This window comes from Dipteris shenzhenensis, chromosome 2 (genome assembly GCF_047967505.1).
Source record: "Dipteris shenzhenensis isolate YYH24624 ecotype China chromosome 2, Dip_SZ_1.0, whole genome shotgun sequence".
NCBI classification, from domain to species: Eukaryota; Viridiplantae; Streptophyta; class Polypodiopsida; order Gleicheniales; family Dipteridaceae; genus Dipteris; species Dipteris shenzhenensis.
In genome coordinates this window covers 22,103,238-22,125,665 of record NC_141597.1, presented here as the reverse complement: position 1 = coordinate 22,125,665, position 22,428 = coordinate 22,103,238, and the positions used below count along the sequence as shown (strand labels likewise).

Genomic DNA, 22,428 nt, shown 5'->3' with positions numbered 1-22,428 from the left:
AGTCTTTGATATCTGGTATGATCTTGTATAAATGATTAATAAGTTGATGATGAAATGATTTGTACATTTACATAGAGTGGTGTCGTTAAATATTAAACTTAACAATATATTGAAATTGTAAACAAATTGTATTAAGTTCAGATCATATGTTTCACATTGAAATTTTTTTCATGCATAACACCAAGAGTCACTTGTTCCACTAAAAAAATTTCTATTGAATGAGTTTGAAAACATGTGGACATAACCCCAATAAGTTACAAATGAGTCCTATTCATGTTTACTTGTCCATTTATGGTTTCTAAATATCTTCGATTCCCTCCACTGTCTATGTCTCTCTGCTGCAATTGAATTGTCTAGAGCTTGTCTTCGTCTTTGCTTTTGGGCTAGAAGAAAAGCAAGCTTGATTTTGGAGCTAGCAACTTTTCTTTTAGCATGCAGCCGTTGTAGTATGCCTCGGTAAAACCATTGGAAGACTTCCTTCAGACTATTCGCCTTCTGACTCCCTCCATAGTGTTGTGTGTGTCTAAAAAATGCATTACGTGCCATGTAGTGAGACTTCTCCATGCCTTGGGTAGACCAAATAGCTGGGCATCCATACTTTTTGACAAAATAGGGAAGGTGGTTGTATATGATATGCTGTAAGACATAAGAATGCATAGTAAGTAATAAAAAAAAGAGGATCACACTTAAGTAAAAAAAAAAGACAGAACCTTACCATGTAGTGAGTTATATTGCAGGCTGTCCACGCGTCTTTCATTGACTTCCCAAAATGTTTAATTGCCTCCTCAAAGTTCTTGTAATCACTCTTTGTCCATGTTACTTTGTCACAGAACATGAAGAGTTGATCAAGAGACCTCCACACCTCTGCCTTCCTATTTCGTGCTTCCCCATCTGCCTCATGATCTTTCACAGCATTATGGACTTGCTTCCACAATCCATAATTAATCTTTGAAACTGCTCTACCTTGCCTTACTTGCTTACTATGTTTGGGTCGAGACAAGAATCTTCTTGCCTTAACACCACCAATAGAGGGCTTGATTGGTACCTCCTTGCCATTGGTAGACTTTTTAAAATCCTTTGTGATTTGAACATCTCCTCCATGCAGACCTATATCGGATAACACTTTTTCCAATGCTTGAAGAGCATCCTTTCTATTTTTTTCGGGACGGAGTTTCCAAGCAAATCCAATATATAAAAATACCAATTTCTCAATAATTCGACATAGACCATGCAATGTGCAGATGTGAACATTACATAGTGGAATGTCTAGAATGGCCTTGAAGTCACGGTCAACTTTATCTCTATTAGGTGCTCTCTTCCACCATTTTGAATCCATTACTTGAGCTGATTCTTTGCAGTAAAGACAAGGAGACTTTGAGTTGCCTCCTTTACTAATGTTATACATGCACTTAAGTGTTTTAAGATCCCCGGCCATGTGCCACTCTACTTGAAAATCACCTTTTCCTGCAACATGGAGATTCTCGCCTTGCACTTGTCTTTTGATTATTGTTGGTATTTCCGTGTGATGAAACACCCAATCTAGTGTTTCATGGTCTTCGGTCTTCACCTGCGAGATTATAGAAAACAAAAGTATTACTATATCAGATTTGAAAACAATGACCAAAATCAAGTATAAAACAGCCCATGATCATACCTGGAACGAGCCTAACCACCATATGTGTTTCTCTGACTGCACACTAAAATACTTCGAACTCGCTTCAGTCAATGATGTATCAATCGCTCCATTCATCAATGTAATAGTAACTCTTTCCATTTTCTTTTCCTTTACAACCTCACACTCATCCAGTTTGATAACAAATTTCAAAATGCCTTTGCACTCCTCAAATGTTATTCCATAAAACTCGACCATTCTTTTTTGAAGTTGTTGCAGATCTAAAAATATATTGTTCCAAGGATCATACACAGTGGTTCCTTTAACACCATGAAATATTTCTTCAATATGGATATACTGCCCAATAAATTCATCTATACTTTCATTCAAATGACCTCTTATCCTCCACACGGTTGCTGGATTTGGCAGTAAAACTCGTTTAATCCTTTGATCTTTTAAAGTTGAGGATATCGCATGAAAAATCAAACTATATCCCTTCCTGCTAACTCCACTAACATCAAGAGCCTCTTAGATTATAGTGCCATCAACTTGATTATTGGATACAAAGTCCTCTACAACATTGCGTTTGACTGTTTTGTATTTTTTTTCCTCAATCAAACCTTTTGCTACACCGCAAGAAAGCAATCCTTTCATTTGTTTAACAGGAAGAAGGTTCGGGTCCATATTTTCTTTTGCAGGCTCCAATAATTTCCTGTAATAACAACATTATATGACTATATTATTCAGCACCTCCATTCTTATTTTGCGACAATCAACGAAATAGATATAGTCTGGAAGAGAGCCTTTTTGAGTATACAAAATGATAAATTTCAATCTAACCTTGCTTCCTGAATTCGTCGCTTGCATCCACCAGTCCCAGCCTTCAAATTTGCAATGTTTTTAATCTTTCTACTACGTTGTCTGTCTCCAAGCACGGTTCTCTTCTTTCTTGCTCTTGTCAATTCTTTTTTACTCTTTGAATGCTCCTCGATTTCATTCTGCAACTGCTGCTCCAATTTTGCACGAATGGCTATCTCCTCCATCTTGGCCCCCTTTTCTTGTAGGTACATCATTTTATACGTTTCCGCAAATGCAGATTGCGCTGAAATATAACCAAGAAGTCCATTTTGTCCATCGCCGGCAAACCTCAGTAATGTGGTGGGATTGACAAATGGAGGTGTAGAGTTTTTTACTTGACATTTTGGATATATGCTTCCGTCGCACCATAAGTCAATATGTTGAAGCCCTTCTCTTCTCATATTTTCCCGCTGTTGAGCATTCAGCACCGTATCCTTTCGTCTTTTTTGTGCTGGAGCATATTGTTCTTCCAAGTCGATGTGAAGATGGTGTAATCGCTTCTTCTCAGATAGTGACTCACTAGTATCGGCCATTTTTTGTGCTCCTCAGGTTGCGAAGTTTGTTTTTCAATCTCATAGTCGTTTTGTAACATGAATCGTGGAAGTGTGGTGGTATCCATGTGAATATTTTGAAAACTTGCAATCACTAAGTTCAGTGATGGACTCTTAATGAAAGACCTGCACACGTCGGCCAAAGAGATGCGGAATCTTTGGTAAACAAAAAAAAATCTAAGAGGATATTTAATACAAAATCGTGTTAGTCAGACAAAAGATTATCTTATTCCTTTTTGAATTGACAGTTCTGTAGTCCTTACTGACAAATCTGAGCCACGTTTCCGTATTTTACTATTTTTGAGGTCTTTTAGGAGAGAAATAAATCAAAAAATAGTGAATTTCTTACAGGGCCCCAAAATGAGTTCCCTTTTTCCCTAATGAGGGTGCAACTGAAGTGACGGATGGAACCCTTCTTAAGCATGTAGTGGAGAGGGGTAGACTGGTCCTATCCTACTCTCTGGCTTTGCTGCTAAAGGGTAATTGCTGGTGCTAGAATGAGTAGAATGAAGGGGGATGGATCCCAAATCTATTTTTCAAATGATCCATCTCTACGCCAACACATCCAAAATGACTGTAGAACTAAGTATGAATCAACCAAACATCAAAATCTCAAAAATTACTTTAAGTAGAATGCTGCAAGAAGGTGTCCAAAAATTAGTTGATGTAGATTCTAAGAAGCGAAATGATGATGTGTAGAAAATAGATGATGTCAGAACAGCTGGCCCAAGGTCCAAACCCAGCATGGTTCAGGCAACGATTCCTGAAGCTCCTTAAAAAGGAAATAAGTAGGAGATGTGATCTATAGTAGGAGATGGATGATTGGAATTGCAGGAGGTTGTGGGCTCATAAACTTGCCGGAACTGTGCAAACAGCAACGAATGCCAGTCGCTGGCATAGAGAGAAGGTGTTTCTGCTTGAAGCAGGCATCAGGAAGTAAGGGGGAGTGTCCTGGATGTAGCAGGAACAAGCCTTGGAGAAAATTGCAATTATTTGGGTTTTATCCTCATACATGGCTTCTGTATCAATTAGTTGATTCTTGTAGATATACATGGCTTCTGTATGAATTAGTTGATTCTTATAGACATACAATGAGCTGGTTTTTTTCCTAGAAGCCCTCCAGATTTCAGCAAGGCTTGTGGGGGTTAAAGGTCACTGTGCCTTTACCTCGGTTATGTACAATACTCAAACACATATATAAATGAATGAAAAAGAAGATTAGGGTGTTATGCACCCACCAAAACTTGTGTGGCTTTCTGTTTCTCTCTCTCCCTCTTCCGTTAAGAGCACTCTCAACTGGTATCAGAGCCCGTGTGATCTAGCTGAGCGTGCGTGAATGCTTGAAGCTCAGCAGCTCTGTGGGAGGAAGGAGAAGCTCTGTGGGAAGCTTTGTGGGTGACTTTACTTGCATCCGAGTGTGTAGAGACCTTGGAGGAACCTTTGGAAAAGTCACTTTGGTTTTGCGAAGTGGTTTTGAGAGCCTGTTAAGTGTTTTCAAAGAAAAAGTCATTTTTTGAGCTTTTCCCTGTTTTGTTCGATGACAGAGACTCCATATTGACTTGTAGAGACAACTATTGCTTGCTTTTGGTGTCCACTTCACTTAGGAGCTTGGAAACACCTTCATTCTTGAATCTGGGATCATTTCATTGCATTTCTGACTCACTGTGTCAGTTTCTGCGTTTTTCTGCCCGGGTGTTGGAACTCAAGTTTGGAGCAACCATTTGTAGATCTGTCAGTTCCGGTGGACTCGGGAGGTCCTAAAACTTCTATGTTACTCATCATTCGCACTCCGGTGGAGTTTATAAACAGCTCTGTTTCCAAAAACGTTTTTCAATCCGTGTGTTGGACCCAGTGATTGAGACCACGGTTTTCAAAACCGTCTGTCCCATTGCGTTCCGGACACCCAAAGATCCCTACCTGTCAGTTCTTACACGATTCGGTGGAGGATTTTCAGACTTATAGATCTCTGTGTATTCGATTTCGTCTCTCGGTTATGCATTTTTCATTCTAAGATTTTGAAACCTTAGATTTATGTCACGTGGCAATGGATAAGTGTTGACTCCCATTTCTCACTCATTGGTTGGGATTTTGGAGTTCCGGCAAAAGAGAGATATTTGCAGATTTTCTTGCTGAGTCCGATTATGCAATGGCACTTATGTTTTGAGGCATCTCAGGTTCTATTTTTAGTAGCGGTCATTACCGTGGGACTATGATTTCTTGAGCATACCTTATGCAGATCACTCTGGTTGCAGTTTGAGCAGTGTGCACTCATTCGTGGTGTGCATTGGGTTGCAGTGGATGATTTATAGGCCATTTGGATGCATTGCGGTGCTTATTGGATGCGCTGATAGGCCCAAATTGCCTTGTGGGATGCTATTTTTATGAACGCTTTGCACATGGATGCTATTTTATGCTGAGGGACAGCTTTGACACATTGCAGGTGTGCACTGATAGTGCTATGCTCTCTTGGATGAGATATTATTAATGCATATGCCAGTGGACGGTGTTTATGCTTGAGTCATTTGGCACTTATTGGCATTTTGGATTGCCATTGCAATTGGCATTTTCTTTTGGGCCAGATTTGCTCATATGGATGCATAGTATATGCACATGAGTCAGATGCTTTGAGACATGAGTTTTGGTGATATTTCACTCTATTGTGGCATACACATTTGAGTGCACCTAGTATTTGGTGTGATTCTCTCTTGTAGGCACTAGCATTTGGGATTTTTGCTTCATTTGCATCATGGCATCCTCTTACATGTTTGAAAAGGAGTTTTTTAGCACTAAAAAGTTTGATGGGACAAAATTTTCTTTGTGGAAAGAACAAATAAGGGATGTGCTTATTCAAAAGAAGCAGATTAAACTCTTGGCAGGGATTGAAGCTAAGCCTGCAAATATGTCTGAGGATGATTGGAATGAGTTGGATGCATTAGCAAAATCTACTATTAGGCTTCATCTTGCAGAGTCAGTTTATTTCACAGTAAGCAGACTACGGAAGATTTGTGGAAGAAACTGTGTGCCACTTATGACAAGAAAACTGCCTCTAATAAAGTTTACCTCATGAAGAGATTTTTGAGCTGTAGATGAAGGAAGGAGTCTCCATTGCTTCTCACTTGAATGAATTCAATATTATTTTGAGCCAGCTTCAGGCTCAGAATATGAATTTTGATGCAGAGACTAAGGCAATATTTCTCTTATGTTCATTGCCATCCTCATGGGATACCTTCCGTACAACTGTCAATAACTCTGCACCTAGTGGAGTACTGAAATTTGATGATGTTGTGGGTAGCTTGTTGACCGAGGAGATTAGACGGAAGTCTATGGACGGCAACAAGCAGGATGCAGCCTTAAATGTGCAAAGGGGCAGATCACAGTTCAGGGGGAAGTCCCAAGAAAGAGGAAAGCCTCGTAGCAAATCCAGGGCACGGAACATTGAGTGTTACCACTGTGGCAAGAAGGGCCATATGAAAAAGAATTGCTACAAGCTGAAAGGAGAGCAAAAGGATAAGAAAAAGAATGCAAATTGGGGTGCAAATCAAAAGGAAGAGAGTCTAAGGGAGGACAAAGGAAAAGTGAAGATCGAGGAGATCAATGCAGTCACACATGATAGTGACAATGACGTTCTCTTCATGTCTAGTTTATCTGCAGAGTTGCTTACCACTTCAGATGATGCATATTCCCAGGATTGGATTTTGGATTCTGGTGCTTCATTCCATGTTACTCCCCATAGGGAATGGTTCTTCACTTATGACAGTGGAAAGACAGGTTGTGTGCATCTTGGAAATGACTATGCATGTGACATAGTGGAAGTAGGTGACATAAAGTTTTCTTTTGTAAATGGGTCTGCATTTATTTTAAAACATGTGAGATGTGCCTAAGTTGACCAAGAGTCTTATTTCAGTGGGTCAACTAGATGATGCTGGTTTTCACACCACTTTTGGCTTTCAGAGTTGGAAAATTCAAAAGGGCTCTATGCTTTTGGCCAGGGGTGCCAAGTGTGGGACTTTGTATCCCTTACATGTGTCAGGGGTATTTGATCATGTTGTTGCAATAACCGAGCAGCCAAGCACTTCTTTGTGGCATTGCAGGTTGGGACACATGAGCCAGAATGGAATGAAACTCTTATGCTGTTTGGGTTATGTGCCGCATTTGAGTTTCTCTGATTTTGAATTTTGTGAGCACTGTCTCTATAGGAAGCAGACTAAATCAGCCCATAAAAGAAGGGGAAAGAAAGAGTTTGAAAAGCTTGATTTGGTGCATTCAGATGTATGTGGTCCCATGCCTACACGGTCATTAGGCAGGACTGAATACTATGTGACATTCATTGATGATGCAACTAGGAAAGTGTGGGCTTATGCTATAGCTCGGAAGAGTGACGTGTTCCAGGTACTTCAGAAATGGTTGGCCTTGGTTGAGAATCAGTCAGGTAGAATGCTTAAATGCCTACGGACTGACAATGGTGGAGAGTATATCTCTCATGACTTTCCTCATTTCTGTGATACACGTGGGATTAAGAGGGAGCTCACATCCCCTCGTACTCCAGAGAAAAATCCAGTTGCAGAAAAGATGAACCGTACCATTCAAGAAAGGTTGCAATGCATGCTTTCTAATGCAAGTCTTTCTGGTGGTTTTTGGGCTGAGGCAATGAAGACTGCAGTGCATGTGATCAATAGATCACCTAGTAAGAGTTTGGATGGTGGTATTCCTTGAAGAGGCATGGAGTGGCAAGAAGCCCTCTTACTCTCATTTGTGTATATTTGGGTGTGAGGTATATGCACATGTGCCAAAAGAGCTTCGAAAGAAGCTAGATCCTAAGTCTAGGAAATGCATCTTTCTGGGTTATGATGAAAGTGGAGAGATGGGCTATCGTCTCTGGGATTCAAAAGCAAAGAAGATCATACGCAGCCATGATGTAGTCTTCAATGAGAAGAAGATGCATAAGGCACCCATGAGGGATGTGGAAATGAGGAGAATCACTTTCCAGGTTGTGAATCCACCTGCATATGTTGATAGACAGCAAGCTGTCCATGCACCAAATGTGCAAGAAATGGTACCACCAAGTACTCCCACAGGTATACAATCAAGGTAGATGATGGATCATCTATTGGTGGAAATGATGAGCCAAATGTGGCTGATATGCAGGTGGGACAACAAGCTGAAATGCCCTTGAGAAGATCATCTAGAGTGTCTAGACCGCCTGATAGGTTTGTTCCAGGGGTAGACTATGTGATGCTTACTGATTGCGGGGAGCCTTCTTGCTACAGAGAGGCTATGATGCGCGAGGATCAACGCAAGTGGGAGTATGCTATGCAATCAGAGATGAGTTCACTTATGAAGAATAAGACTTGGGACTTGGTTTCTTTGCCACATGGAAAGAAAGCGTTGCCATGCAAATGGGTCTACAAAATGAAGGTCACAGATGATGATGTGCCTAGGTACAAGACCCGTTTGGTCGCTAAAGGGTTCAAGCAAGAGAAGGGTGTGGACTTTGATGAGATATTCTCTCCGGTTGTGAAGATGACCACACTTAGATGCATGCTTGGACTAGTGGCATCAGAGGATATGGAGCTTATGCAGATGGATGTCAAGACAGCTTTCTTGCATGGGGATTTGCATGAGGAAATTTACATGGTGCAGACGGAAGGCTTTGAAGAAAAGGGCAAAGAGCATTTAGTTTGCAAGCTGAAGAAGAGTTTCTATGGTCTTAAGCAAGCGCCTAGAGAATGGTATCAGAAGTTTGATGCTTTCATTCGGTCCCAGGGTTTTAGAAGGAGTGAAATTGATCATTGCCTCTACACTAAAAGGGCTAAGGATAATAGCCTGATATTCCTGGCACTATATGTGGATGATATGCTATTGGCTAGCAAGAATACTTACGAGCTAGATGCATTAAAGGCCAAGTTGTATGAGGCCTTTGATATGAAGGATTTGGGACTTGCAGGTCATATTCTTGGTATGCGCATCACGTGTGATCGGAGTAGGAAACTCCTTTGGCTTTCACAAAAAGAGTATGTTAAACTCGGGGGGGTCACTCATCATATGTAACCCTATCACGTGAGTTCAACAGAAGGATATTTTTTATTTCTAAAATTTACAGAAATAAATATACACAAGGGACTATTTAAATTAGTTTTGGGAAAAATTTACAAATTTGTATAGAAAAGGGGTACATTTTATTAATGAAAATTTTACAGATAAGGGATTTTAGAAATAGGCCTTGCACGCACGTGGTATAGAGGGTTTATACATAGTGACCCCCCCGAGATGTTACAAAAGTATTGCAACGTTTCAATATGGAGGGGGGGAAGGCAGTGAGTACTCCATTGCCTCCATATGTGAAACTGAGTCACACAGATAGTCCCAAACCAGATGAGGAGAGGGCCATGATGGCCAAGGTTCCTTATGCATCAGCAGTTGGGAGTCTTATGTATGCTATGATAGCTACTAGACCAGACATTGCATTTGCAGTGGGAGCTGTTAGTTGGTATATGGCTAATCTAGGAAAGAGGCATTGGGAGGCAGTTAAGTGCATCATGAAGTACATGAAGGGTACCAAGGAGATGTGCATCTGCTTTGGTAGAGGAGACATGCATGTACTTGGGTACACAGATTCAAACTATGCAGGGCATGTGGATAGTAGGAGATCCACTTCTGGTTATGTGTTCACTTTAGCAGGTGGTGCAGTGTCGTGGATGTCTCGCGCACAAAAGTGCGTTGCTTTGTCTACCACAGAGGCTGAGTATGTTGCAGCCACAGAGGATTGCAAGGAGGCTATATGGCTTGATCGGCTAGTGGGAGATTTGGGGATTCATACAGATGTACCGACATTGCATAGTGATTCCATGAGTGTTATTCAGCTAGCACGGAATTCGGTCTTTCATGCAAAGACCAAACACATTGGGGTCAGGTACCATTTCATCAGGGAGGTACTTGAGGACAAGCGCATAGAGCTTGTCAAGGTTCATACATATGATAACCTTGGAGATATGCTGACGAAGAGTCTACCTAGTCAGTGGTTTGAGTATTGTCGTGTATTGATGGGCATTGGATAGTATGCTCACTGGTTGTTCTCCCTTAAAGGCACATTGTCCTATAAGTGGGAGGTTGTGGGGGTTAAAGGTCCCTTCCCCCCAAAATAAATAAAAATAGAAAGAGAAACGAAACCAAAAAGACCCTCTCTCCTTTTTATCTTGCACAGATTTCTAGTGACAGCATCTGTGTTATTTCTTCTTTCAAGCCCTGTAGCCTCCTCTCTACCTTTTTTTGGGGATTTTCTCTTTGTAAGGTTGAGTAACAGATGCAATGTTACTTTTTAAGTGACAATGACCCTACCAACACCCGCTCCCCCATCCCCACCCCAGGGTTTCCCTCTGCCCCTTCCTTTGGCCTTCTGTAGGGTCTCCCTCCATCCCTGCTGGCCTTGCCTTTTCCTTTTCTGGTTTGTAGATGCACATGCACCTATCCACCCCATGTTCATTCAGATGCTGATGCCTTATGAGAACACATGAAAATATTGGGATCAAGCTGATGATGTTGTAATGTGTGGCTTAACAAAGAGCACTGGTTAACTTGACAATGAAAATTGATAATTTTGTAGGGCGATTTGCCTGTTTTTTTGAAAGACAATGGTCCATTGCCAGCTACAACCGCCATCAATTTTGCTATTGACATTGCTCGGTAAACTCTAATTTTCCAATGGCACATTTTTAAATGTCACTTCTTTTTTAATGCTGCCAGAACTGGTAATGTGTTTTCTCATGTGTCTTTTTTAGATTATTTTTATCCTCATGATTACTGGTAATGTGTTTTCTGTTAAGCATAGAAGCTTAGTATACAAATTCAGGACGCATTATTAGTCCTTTCTTTATTCAACGTAAGCGTTGGATTGATGATAGGGGAATGATCTACCTTCACAATGGGACCAATTGTATCATTCATCGAGATCTAAAGCCTAGATGAGTAATATGGTGCAACTATTTTGTTGCAACATGGGCATGGAACGTTCAAAGCATATGTATGATAATGTGTGTCATATAATACTTCGAAGATCAGCCTAAGAGAATGATGTCTTGTGTGCTCACTATTTTATGTAGTAGGTCCATTGTTAACTCACATGTTACTTTGTTCAACTACAGTGGACACCTTTTTTATTTTACTTGTTATCAAAAGTTTCTACTTTAATATGAATAACAATAATTGGATTTTGTCACAGAAATTTACTTCTGTTAGAGAACAACCACGTGAAGGTTGCAGACTTCGGTCTCAGCAAGATATTTAGGGTCAAAGGTCTTCAGCGAGTGTACAGATTAACTGGAGAAACAGGAAGCTGTAAGTTTGAATTCTTTTCTTTATTTTTAAAGTGAACTTCTCTTACATATGACCAAAATACATGGAAACAGGAAATCCTGTAAAATCTAATAAATCATGTAAAGAAATTAAACAATCCAGAGAATGGAAGTGTCATGAGGGTCCTATGGTAGTATAATTTCCAAGTGGCCACGGTCCCATCATGCATCTGGATCTCCGTATCTACCAAGTAGCGAGACGGGCAATGATATCCCAAGCCGAGAGGTCCTAGTGTCTGTGTAAGGGAAAGCGGCACTGTGTCTAGAGTGATAAGCTAGGGGCTTTCTTGAGAAAGTAAATGGCTCTGTCTGAATACACTCCCTCACAGAGATGATCTGTGGACTTGGCTATATCTTATGCCAATTATGAATGTGAAGGCCCCAATTGGTAATGGTTCTGAATTCCCTGCCAAATAGGAATCCTGATGCATCCACAGTAATATCCTCAAAATGACCTATCTGGATCATGAAGTGTAAGTCTAAGTTCAAATCAAGGTCTACAAAGATTATTTCCAAGATCAATGAATATATTACTAGATTCTAGAAAATCTGAAATAGATTTTCTCTTCTCTCCCTCCTCTAAAAATAAAAATAAGGGATCCCAGACTAGTATAACAATACAACGGTCATGAGGGAGAGGCATAGGTGGGAACCCAGTCAAGTCACTACATAGCATGGGACAATCATAGTATGGGTAAGAACCACTGTCACCAGAAAATGCGTTTCGGGCAGTAGAAACATGAAGAAACGTGCGAAACGTGAAAGTTTTTTTGAATTTTTTAAAATAAAAAATACACTATTTTTATTATAATATATATAAAATACACTAATTTTACACGTTTCTAGACGAAACGTCTGTCAAAAGCTGGTCCTCTCCCCGTGAGCGCTCCCCCCCCTCTCCCTCTCAGCCAGCCCCCTCTCCCTCTCTCTCCCTCCCACTCACCCTCGGTGCTTGCCCTCTCCCTCCCCTTGCTACTCCTCCTCTCCCTCTCCTTCGCCAGCCCCCTCCCCCTCTCCCTCCTCCCTCCCTTCCTCCCCGCTCTCCCTCCCCCCCCTGCTAGCCCACCCGCCCCCTCCCTCTCCCTGCTCGTCCTCCCTCTCCCCACCCACTGCCCTCCCTCCCTTGCCCCCTCCCTCCCCCGCCCCCTTTCTCCCCCACTCTCCCTCTCCCGCTGTCCCCCCGCCCCCTCCTCCTCCCCCGCCCCTTCCCTCCCCCGCCCCCTCTCCCCCACCCGCTGCCCCCCCGCCCCCCACTGCCCCCCTCGCCCCCTTCTCCTCCCCCACCCCCCCCCCCTTTTCCCCCTCGCCCCCTCTTTCCCCTCCCCCGCCCGTTCCCCCACCCTTCCTCTAACCCCCCCGCCCCCTCCCTTCCTACCCTGCCCCCTCCCTTCCTCTCCCCCGCCCACCTTCTCCCTCCATGCCTTCAGCCCCCTTCCTCCCTCCTAACCCGCCCCCTCCCTCCCTCCGAACCCCCCCTCTTTTCCTCTCCGCCCCTACCCTCTCCTTCCCCGTCAGCCCTCTCCCTTCTATTCTATCTCAGATCCCCTCCGCTTCTCCTCTCAGTCCCTTCCCCTCTCTCCCACCCTCTCCTTTTCTCCTCCTTCCTACGCCTGTTTCAGGGCGTCCTGGGCAGTAGTTTCACGGACGGAGCTTTAACAGTATTGAAATCGGCCTTTTCACTTCGATTGGTGAATGGATCCCCATTCAACCAATCTCCGTCCACTTTCACCGGCCGCGAGAACCATCATTTTTTCAGAAGACAAGTTGTAGTAGCTCAAGAAAGATGTGAAATTAGAGGGCTCCACATCACTTTTTGCCCGCATCTTTGGGTCACATCCTTCCAGATCATAGGCTAGAGACTAGATGCTGGTGGAGTTACCAGGAGATCTCGCCCCACACCTCAGGGATATTCGACTTCTGGGACGTGGTTTCTTCTAAGTGATTTTCGACTCCCACAAGTCCACAGCCCTTGTTCTCAAAGCTAATCCCCTTGCTTTGGGTTCAAGGAGGATTTTTCTTTTGCCCTACACCTTGGGCTTCGATCCAATCAAGGAGGACAGTCAGGTCACATCATTGTTCATTAGGTTTCTTGGTCTTCCTCAAGCTTACCATCGACTTCTTGCTACTATCGGAGCCACTTTCGGAGTGGTCACTGAGATTCCCTCCCTTCCTGGCATGCCTTCTTCCTCGGCAAAGGCAGTCAGAGCGGATGGGGTGCCTCGAGTTAGGGTCATTGTGTCTGACCCTAACATCTCAGATGACCACGTCATGATTCAGTGTCTAGATGGGTCTCTCTTTCGACAGAGAATCGAGATTACAGGTAGACAGGATCAATACAGGATTTGCAAGACCCTTGGGCACTTTGCTAGAGATTGCCCAAGGAAGAGAAAAAGACCCAAGAGGTCTTCTGGTGTGGCTCCTTCACGTACTTCCCCGTCTGCACCTCCCCTGCGGCCTGTACCACGCACTCCAGGACTACCAGGAGCAGTAGGGTGCCCTGCTTTGCACACCCCAGGACCACCAGGGGCAGCAGGGTGTCCAAAGCCTGCAGCACTCCCAGTACCATGTTGGAGAGCGGTCAGAGTGACTCCTTTACCTCATGAGGAGACCCTTGATCTGGTTCAGACAGATGCCATCTAGACTCCAGAGGTAGATGCTACTGCAGCCCCAGATACTATAGTTTCACATCAGGAGGGGCGTTCAGATGCACCAGCCCCAGTCATTTTCGTTTTTGATCACGAGGGGGCTACCGATACTTCTCCCCCTTAGACTCTTCATGCCATAGCTGAGGGAGTATTTGCACAGATGAGGACTACAAATCCTTCTTCAGCCTGCTGATAGAGGCCTGGCAGGTCCTTCTCCTCCTTCCTCCACAAGTGCAGGTCTTCTTTGCACTCCTCGGCCAGACTTGCTTCTGAGGAACTCTTTCTCGACACTGGCTGATTCGGCGACTTTCATGGATGATGAGGAGTTTGTGCCCTCCACCTTAGGGGTCCCGGTCATTGGGATTCCTTTTGACAGGGCCTCCCCCTCAGCAAGTGTAGGGATCCTTTCACCTGTTGAGTTTCCTGTGCCCTCAGCAAGAGTGTTTCGGCCCAAGGGAAGCTGGTCTCCTCTACTAGGTCGAGTAAGCCTTTCCATCCAGCATCCTCCTGTCGATGAGGATAGTCAGCTGGAACATACAGGGCCTAGGCGGAGTTCCACACCATCGCCGTAGGCAGCTGATCCGGAATCAGCTTCATCCAGGTGTCACTGGAGGTGCTATTGATATCCTTTTTATCCAGGAATACAAATTGGATGCCAGTGATTGCTCTAAGTCTTGGCAAACTGCTTTCTGGTCATACTTTTTTGTCACTTGCCTTGGGCACCAGGGGGGGTACTTCTATTTCAGTTTCGCAATCGGTTCTCCCCTTAGTTGTTGGACATGGAGTCATTATTTCCTCTAGAGCTCAGTGGATTATTCTCTTGATTGGAGGGTGTAAAGTTGGTTAGCTTAACCTGTATGCCTCCAACATCAGAGGGGAACGTGTCTTTATGTGGAAGGATTTGCTCTCCTGGGCCCCCATTGCAGATTCATGGGTGATCGGAGGTGACTTTAACATGGTTGAGTTACTGTCAGACAAAAAAGGGGGTAGAGAAGGAGGACTTCACTCTTTGGAGAGAGCAGCTTAGGATGCCTTCCCTTTTCACTACTGTGGCAGAGATACTTGGTTGGACGATGCCTTTCTTATTCAGCCACAGTCCCTCCTATTCTCTTGGTTGAACAGGAGGTAGAGGATGCCTATTCATGCACGTATTGACAGATTCTATGTAGATGATTGGGCACTTGACAGAGGTGGATCGGTATGCATTGCTGCTGGGGTTTCCACTTCAGACCACTTTCCTGTTGTGCTGGCTATCTCAGAGCCCCACTTGAGAGGCCGATTTGCGAGCATCAGGATTCCAGATGCCTTGTACACAAAGGAGGACCTTACAGAGGCAACCCTACAGATATGGTTTTCTCATGTCCAGGGTGGGCAGACATTGCCATCACAGGTAGCTGCTGCCCTTTCTGGTATTAGCAACTTCTACCTCTCAGTTGCTCGTACCAGTAGACAACATATTCTCAGACGTGAGATTGGTGTTCGCCAGCAGTTAGCAGCTTTGCAGAGGGAAGAGCAGAAACGGCCTTCAGATGCTTGCGCCTTGCTGTAGCAAGGGCTCATCAGCAGGTATTGCTTGATCAGAGAGCAGAGTATGCCTTTCATGCATGAGAGTCCTTCTAGATTCAGATGGGTGGCAGAGTCAATAAACACTTTTTCTATACTCTTGGCCCTAGACATAGTAAGGAGAGTGTATCCCAACTTATTGACTCACATGGGGTTTTACAGACAGATCCTGATGATGTCTTATGCATAGCTTCAGATTTTTATGCCGCCCTTCTTACTACTGATCCTGAGACAGGGGATAGAGAGGATGCTAGACAGGTTATTTGGCAGAGCATCCCTTTGTTGGTGAAACAAGATATGCATGTTTTGCTTGATGCACCTTTCACCAACACAGAGTTCAGGACTGCACTTTCAGCCCTTCACAAGGGCAAGTGCCCAGATTCGGATGGCCTTACCCCCTCTTTTTTCATTGCATTTTGGGATATGATTGGAGACTACATTACTTCAGCCTTGCAGGACATTTGGGACTCTGGTGAGATGCCCGGGTTGCTTACAGAAGGTCTCATCCACCTTATCCCGAAAGGAGGTTGCAGAAATCTAGTGCCCCAGTGGAGGCCTATCACACTTCTGAGGACTTGTTACAAGATTCTGGCCTAGGCAATCAGCCTCTGATTGTAGCCCCTTCTCCCAGATCTTATTCATGACACTCAGACAGGATTTGTCCATGGCAGAAGCATTTTTGATAATATTTTCTCTTTCTGGGAAGCCTCAGAGTGGGCCATGTAGAGCGGCCAAAATCTAGCCATTCTACTTTTGGACTTTGAGAAAGCTTATGACAAAGTAGATTGGGGTCTTTTGGAGGGCACCCTTATACGTTTTGGCTTCACTGATGCTTGGATCAGAGGTGTTTCCTCTTTGTACAAATCAGCCCACAGCCAGATACTTATTGGTGGGGTAAGGGGTGAGAGATTTCAGATTTCCAGATCAGTCCGTCAGGGATGCCCCCTTGCTCCTTTCCTTTTTTTGTTCATGGCCGAAGCTATGAGTATCTATGTTAGATCTCAAGCTGACATCTTTGGGCTAAGACTTTGCATTAGAAGGAAAGAGGAGTTACTTGACAGTGAGTTGGCAGATGACACAGCAGTTTACCTAGATGCCACTCCACAGATGCTCACTTCTTTCAGGACAAAATTGGATTTATTTTGGTTGGCAGCAGGGCCATATATAAATTGGCATAAATCCAATGGCTTTTGGATCAGTGATGAGGATACTCCAGTTTGGGGGCTTGACATAGGATTTACTTGGGTTCAGAGGGGTGTGCCTATCATGTATTTGGGCTGCCAGGTCGGCTTGGATATTTCTTCCACGCAGCAGTTTGCTCCCGTGTTGGAGAGCATAAGGAGAAAGCTCCTTTTTTTGAGCTCAGCCAAGCTGGATCTTGCCTCTAGAGTTGTGGTGGTCAACCAGGTCCTCTTGGCCGCGGCTTGTTTGTTCTTGCTGGTGCTATTCTAGGGACTACATCACTCAGCTCAAGAGACCGATCAGAATTTTTCTTTGGAGTGGGCTTGATGGCACAGCAGATACCTTAGACAGGGTGGCTTGGGAGACCCTCATCCTCCCTACACAGGAAGGGGGTCTCAATATTATTGATCCAGATTTACAATGCAGAGCTTTACTATGCAAGATGGTGCGGGGACTTATGCCAGGGCAGGAACCATGGAAGGCCTTTCTTATTAGCAACATATAGAGGTGCACACCTTCTTCAAGAGGAGACTAGATGAGCAGTATTAGGTGGATCTTCACCATAGCACACCTCAGATCACCTTCGTCCCCTCTCATGGTTGCCATTCTGAAAGCATGGGCCAGTTTCAGGAGCACTCTTCGAAGGATTCCTCCTTCCTCTCGTGAAGAGATTGATAGGCAACCGGCAGACCACTTGGTGCCTCACTCTACATGCAGTGGTCCAGGTGGGAGAGGGGACCTGCATCATCTTTGGGGTCTTGGAAAGCTTTCCGCAGGCTTCCAGAGGAGACCAAGTCTCAGTTGATAGGACATCTCAGAGGGAGTGCAGGGAGGAGCTTGCAGATTGAGGCAGCCCTTCCAAAGGAGTGGGTAGACATAGATGATATGCCACTCACTTGCTCCACTTAGGCAGGTACTTTTATGAGAGGCGGTGTTCCGCTTCAGGTTTTGGCTTTTCAAGATGCACAGGAGGATGCTTTAGTTTTTACTGTGCAGGATGGTGGCAGATTGCTCAAATCCCCAGAGGACATCTTGCTTGAGTCTGCTTTTCAGCCTATCAGGGTTGTAGGTCTTTTGGTGCAGGGATCAGATTCAATGTGTTTCCTCAACCTAGACCCCCGGCTACTCTCCACCGGGTCTTGGAGGCTTTGGCTCTACGGGAGAGTTCCCATTAGGTATTTGCAGTGGGACCCTGGAGAGTGGGAGTGGATTGATGCAGGGAATCAAGAGAAGAGCATCCCCTTCTTTCGTTACACGGTCAGTAATACCAAGAGATTTTAGCTCAGTAGTAGAGGCTGGAGACCTTCCAGAGTTCTTCATTGGGAGACATTTGATATCACTGCGGATCTGCAAAGGTGCTTCTAGAGGAGACTCTGGAAATCCCACAAAAATAGAAAGATCACTCTCTTCTTTTGGCTTCCTATCCATGGTGGGATTGCAGTGAACCTTTGGAGATCCAGGTTCGGACCCTACTTGCAGTCGTTGCCTCTCTGCTTCGGAGACTATTCACCATTGTTTATGGGATTGCAGATAGGGGAGGATGATTTGGATAGGGGTAGCCAGGATTTTCATTCACTTTGCCCACTCCCCATTCTTTATGACATGGGGCTCAGTGGCTTGGCTTTCTCTTACAGGGCCTCAAGTATTCTATGAGAGACTTGACTCCTCTCAAGCCATTTTGGTTCGACGTCATCAGATTAAGTCCTGTTCATTGGGGATGTGGTACCACACCTTCCTTTTACATATGTACATGCCTCGGTGGATACTTCTTGGGAGATTTTAGTGAGCATAGCATCTTGGCATATCTGGAGAGCCAGATGTTCAGAGGCTATGGAGGGTACTCAGGTTCATCACTCGCACACTGACTAGTATCTGGACAAACACCGTACATACTTTGATGGCCATATGGATGAGTATACAGGGAGACTCCCGTGCAGCCTCAGCTAGGAGGGCTTCTTTCTTCAGGGAATGGAAGGATTCTCATTTCTTCTCTGAGACTCCTACAGGGTTGAAGTGGCACTTTCACCCTTAGCCTTGGTTGTTTTCCACCTCACTTTGAGGGGGTTTTTTTTATCCTCATGATTTCATGGTGTTGTATTTCCACTCAGAGCTTGCTCTAGCGAGTTTCTTTCTTACTTAATAGAAGTCTCTTTTTTGCAGCAAAAAAAATAAATCTCGAAACATTTCTCGAAACGTGTTTCTAGAAACGTTTCTTGTGACACTGGTAAGAACACTCTAGTCCACTACATAGCAAACTATAGGGAGACAATCCTTAAGTTGAAAGGAATCGATGAATTCCAGAAGATAAGGGGTTTCGTGAGAGGTCTGAAAGACACCTATAAGGTCGAGGTGAGAAGAAATTCTCGCAAGACCGTTAAAGAAGCAATTAAGTATGCCTACATATACGACGACACGATGGGGAAATCCAAAGCTGGACCTTCGGAACAAACAAGTTTTGTTCCTAAGTTTAACAAATTTTCCAATTTGAAAAGGAATGGGCATTTCAAGAAGGCGGCTTCTCAGGCACCACCTAAGAAACCTCAAACACAAAAATATCATCTTTTGAAGAAAGAGGATTATGAAAGAGCCAAGCAAGAAAATCTTTGCTTCAATTGTTTGGGCATAAACCATGCTGCTTGGAACTGTCCTAAAAACAAACAAGTGGGAGTGAAAGCCCCAAATAAACCTCCACAAAAACAAGTACATGCGGTGCATGTGTTGCCACTTAATGGTACTAAAAAGTATATTGAGATAGAGGTTTATCATGAAGATAGCACCCACATGTGTTGTCTATCATCAGCAATGTGGCAGCCCACCTTTGGTCCTCATGATTTAATGAGGATGTTGAGATATCGAGCTCCACTCGAGATATGCCAGGGTGACCATTGTGTACTTATGTCACCGACTTGTTAGCTGGAGATGCGGTTGGTACACCGCCCACGAATAATAGCTGGATGACAGCTATCCTTATCTACACTAGTTCGTGGCTCAGTTAGTATGCCACCTTAGTTAGTTGAGTTTGGTTTTGAGACCCACATATAGGGTTCTTCTATTTCTTTGTACTTGAGTTCTTTTGGCTTTCACAACCAAGAAGAGGAAAACTGTTTTCAGCCTCCACCTTTGTGTGTATTCCCCCATTGTGCATGTGAGAAAGCCACAAGTGAGACTCCTTCCCTCTCTCCCACAATCTTCACATGGTATCAGAGCCTTGTTCGTGGTAAGGAGCTCAAGAAAGCAAGCCAAGTTCGTGGTGTCCTGGTAAGAGGACCAGTGTTGCTTTCCTATTTCAAGTTTGGGAGCAAATCTCTGCAGGTAGCACAGCCAGAAGTGCAGGAGTGCACTGTTTCAGATTGAGACGCCCTTCGCGGTGTGGCGAGAGCGCAGTATATGCTGCGGGTTGAGGCCGTTTCGGGGCCCATTTTGAAGGCGGAAGTCCTTCGCAGGCATTCGGAAAAAGGCCCTGTTTTTGGCTGTGCGACCACTGTGCGGCTAGTCGGTGGAAAGGTGCCACAGAAATTGCATATCGTATGCCTGTGTGCAGAGATATTGGGAGTTAAGATTCATGCCTGTTGCCTGTTGATGCAAAATCGTCACTAGGAAGTGACTGTGTGGTGAAATACCACTTTCGTCAGTTTTGCAGATCTGCCCATGTGTGGTAAAAGTTGTGTTTTTTGCAGTGACAGAATATTTTGCAGTGTTCTGTAATGGCATCTGATTCTCTTTCACAGATTGTCACTGAAAAGCTTGACAAGAACAACTTCCAGGTATGGAAGTATAGAATGACGAATTTCTTAATGGGAAAAGGCTATTGGGAATTCATTACAGGAAATGAAGAAGAACCTGTTCTTCCTAATGTTCCCAGTCAACAGGAAATGCAGGCATTCAAAGGATGGCATGAGAGAGCCAGGAAAGTTATGTACTGGCTGTCTATCAGCATTTCAGACTCCAGGATTGTGCATATTCAGGATGCAAATACGCCAAAGGAGGCATGGGCTACTTTGGCAAAAATGTACAGCACAAATACGCAAGCCAAGAAAATGCAACTCAAACAGGAGTTGCACAATGTGCAGAGAGAAAATTTGAGCATAAATGACTACCACATGAAAGTGAAGAAAATTGCAAATGCACTTGCTTCCATTGGGTCGCCAGTGGATGATGATGATTTGGTTTCTGTGACCTTGAATGGTCTAGGAAAGGATTATGCACAGTTCCGGACATCCATTGCCGTCCGTGATAAATTTCCTGATTTTGAGGAGCTGATTGCTCTTCTAATTTCTGAAGAGCAGAGAAATGGTGGTGCATCTTCTTCAGCAGGAACTTCAAAAGAAACTGTCTTCTACTCAAATGCTGGCAGAGGTAGAGGCAGAGGTAGAGGAGGCCGATCTGCAGGCCGTGGTAGAAATCAGAATATGCAGCAAACGCAAGAAAACCAGTCCTATGCAGGAGGACGTGGTAACTCTAGAGGCAGGGGGAGCCAAAGAGGCCGTGGTGGATGGCAGAGAAGCCAAAATGCAAATAGCAATGTTGAATGCTACTATTGTGGCAAAATGGGTCATATGGCTAAGGACTGCTACAAAAAGCAGAATGACATTATGAATGGAAAATTGCAGCAAGGCAATTATGCATCTTCTAGTAGGCAGGGTGATGATAGAAATGAGGATCTATTTATGGTGCAGCATATGACCAATTCTGTGACAAGTGCAGAAGAACAAAATGATGTGTGGTATGTTGACTCAGGTGCGTCAAACCACATGACAGGTCATGCAGAATGGATGCAAGATGCAAGGAAGATGGAAAAGCCAGGATTTGTGGAGACTGGTGATGATACTGCACATCCTATTGTGTAGATTGGCAAAATTCCTTTGTCTATGCAGGATGGGAAAAAGAAATACTTGTCTGATGTATTTCATGTCCCGAACATCACCAAGAACCTGGTTTCTGTTGGTCAGATGGTTGAGCAAGGCTTGCAGGTCAGATTTAATCCTCATGGATGCTTTGTTGAGGATATGAAAAATAATGGTCGCTTGATAGCAAAAGGAAAGAAGAAGGGCAGGATGTTTACGTTGGATGCAGACATGCCTGAATTGAGTGCAGCAATGTTTGCACATGGGACCGATGTAGTTGCAGATATTGATATCTGGCACAAACGCATTGGTCATGTTAATATACAGCGACTTAAATCAATGCAAGCCCAAAATATTGTTGCAGGATTGCCTAAATTCAAGGTTGCAGAAATGCACAAGGTTTGTGAAGCCTGTCAATTTGGGAAACAGGCAAGGAAACCTTTTCCTAGGCATGTTCAAGAGAGTAAAAAACCATTGGAATTAATCCACTCTGATGTGTGGACTACAAAAGCTGCATCTATTGGAGGCTATCACTATTTTGTCACATTTATTGATGATTTCAGTAGAAAACTGTGGGTGTATTTTATGAAAAAGAAAAGTGAAGTGTTTGGACACTTCAAAGCTTTCAAAGCTATGGTTGAAAAAGAAACAGGCCTGCAAATAAAATGCCTAAGGTCAGATGGAGGGGGAGAGTACCTCTCAAATGAGTTTGCAAGGTTCTTGCAGGAGCATGGTATAAAGCAGCAATATTCATGCAGTCATACCCCACAGCAAAATGGAATTACAGAAAGAAAAAATAGGCATATTGGAGAGGTATCTCGGGCT

The 22,428-nt window shown here is 44.0% G+C and overlaps 1 pseudogene across 1 annotated transcript in view; it reads left to right on the top strand.

Moving 5' to 3' along the window:
• Positions 1 to 22,428, top strand: part of LOC147904482 (serine/threonine-protein kinase VIK-like) — a 57,655-nt pseudogene that overhangs the window by 11,544 nt on the left and 23,683 nt on the right. The window contains exons 2-4 of the transcript XR_015542891.1: positions 10,622 to 10,701; positions 10,920 to 10,991; positions 11,237 to 11,352. The product of XR_015542891.1 is annotated as a serine/threonine-protein kinase VIK-like (transcript). The remainder of the gene's footprint in view (positions 1 to 10,621; positions 10,702 to 10,919; positions 10,992 to 11,236; positions 11,353 to 22,428) is intronic.